The sequence below is a fragment of the Rutidosis leptorrhynchoides genome, chromosome 1 (genome assembly GCF_046630445.1).
Source record: "Rutidosis leptorrhynchoides isolate AG116_Rl617_1_P2 chromosome 1, CSIRO_AGI_Rlap_v1, whole genome shotgun sequence".
In the NCBI taxonomy this organism is placed as follows: domain Eukaryota; kingdom Viridiplantae; phylum Streptophyta; class Magnoliopsida; order Asterales; family Asteraceae; genus Rutidosis; species Rutidosis leptorrhynchoides.
In genome coordinates, this window is record NC_092333.1 from 539945481 (window position 1) to 539947083 (window position 1603).

Below are 1603 nucleotides of genomic sequence, written 5' to 3' on the forward strand. Positions count from 1 at the left end.
AGGGAAAATCCTACAAATGGTAACTAATCAATGCCAATTTAGTGGTGTGCCGAAGGAAGATCCAAATGGACATCTTCGTACCTTTAATAGAATCTGTACTCTATTTAAAATCCGAGAAGTTGAGGATGAACAGATATATCTCATGTTATTTCCCTGGACTTTAAAGGGAGAAGCCAAAGATTGGTTAGAATCGTTACCTGAAGGGGCGATTGATACATGGGATGTTTTAGTTGAAAATTTTCTTAAACAATTCTTTCCGGCATCTAAAGCTTTGAAACTTCAAGAAGAAATTGTTAAGTTCACGCAAAAGCCAAATAAAACTTTATATGAAGCGTGGACAAGATTTGGAAAGTTATTAAGAGGATGTCCGCATCATGGTTTAGACACTTATCAAATAGTACAAATATTCTTCCAAGGATGCGACATCACTACACGCAAAGACATCGATATAGCAGCTGGTGGTTCCATTATGAAGAAAACCGCAACTGAAGCTTACAAAATTATTGATAACACTGCTTCCCACTCACATGAGTGGCATCAAGAAAAAGATATCGTTAGATCATCTAAAGCGGCTAGAGCCGATTCTTGCCATGACTTCGATTCCATTTCCGCAAAGATAGATGCTGTCGAGAGACGAATGGAAAAGATGACTAAAGATATTCACTCACTACGAATTAGTTGTGAGAAGTGTGGAGGACCACATTTGACAAAAGATTGTCTCAGTATTGAACAAACAATGGAACAAAGAGAGAATGTTTCATATATAAACCAAAGGCCTGGAAATAATTACCAAGGTAATTATCAACCGGCAAGATCAAACTACAATCAAAATCAGAATTATAACCGAAATGTTCCATACAACAACCAACAAGGTCCTAGCAATCAACAAGTATCTAATAATACTTACAATCAGCAAAGACCTATTTTTCAAATAAACCACCACAAACCGATGATAAAAAGTCAAATTTAGAAGACATGATGTCAAAGCTAGTTGAATCTCAAACTCAATTTTTCACATCTCATAAACAAACCAATGAACAAAATGCTTAAGCATTTAGAAATCAACAAGCTTCTATTCAAAATTTAGAACAAGAAGTAAGAAACCTAGCAAGGTTGATAGGTGAAAGAATACCGGGAGGTTTACCTAGCGATACAAATGCTAACCCCCGGAATGAAACAGCTAAAGCCATTACCACGAGAAGTGGTATTACACTTAAACCACCTGAAATACCTGTAATTTCTGATGACGCTATTCCTACTCCACAGGCACCACAACCTGAGCAAGATAAGGAAACAGAACCGGTAGTTGAAAAGGTTAATGAAGATAACACAGTTAAAGCCAAGCCTTATGTTAAACCATATCAACCACCACTTCCTTACTCAAGTAAAATGAGAAAAGAAAGACTTGAAGCCAAGCAATCCAAATTCTTGGATATGTTTAAACAAATAAATGTAAATCTTCCTTTCATTGATGTGATATTAGGAATGCCAAGATATGCCAAATTCTTGAAAGATCTAATCACAAATAGAAAAAAGTGGAAGAACTCTCGGCTATTACAATGAATGTTAATTGTTCTGCAGTGCTATTGAATAAGATACCAGA

The 1603-nt window shown here is 35.9% G+C and overlaps 1 non-coding gene across 1 annotated transcript; it reads right to left on the reverse strand.

Annotated features, from left to right (window-relative positions):
• Nucleotides 1-274: 274 nt before the first annotated feature.
• On the reverse strand, nucleotides 275-381 carry LOC139887163 (small nucleolar RNA R71). Its single transcript, XR_011773005.1, has one exon. It is a non-coding gene; the product is annotated as a small nucleolar RNA R71 (small nucleolar RNA).
• Between the last annotated feature and the right edge of the window lie 1222 nt (nucleotides 382-1603).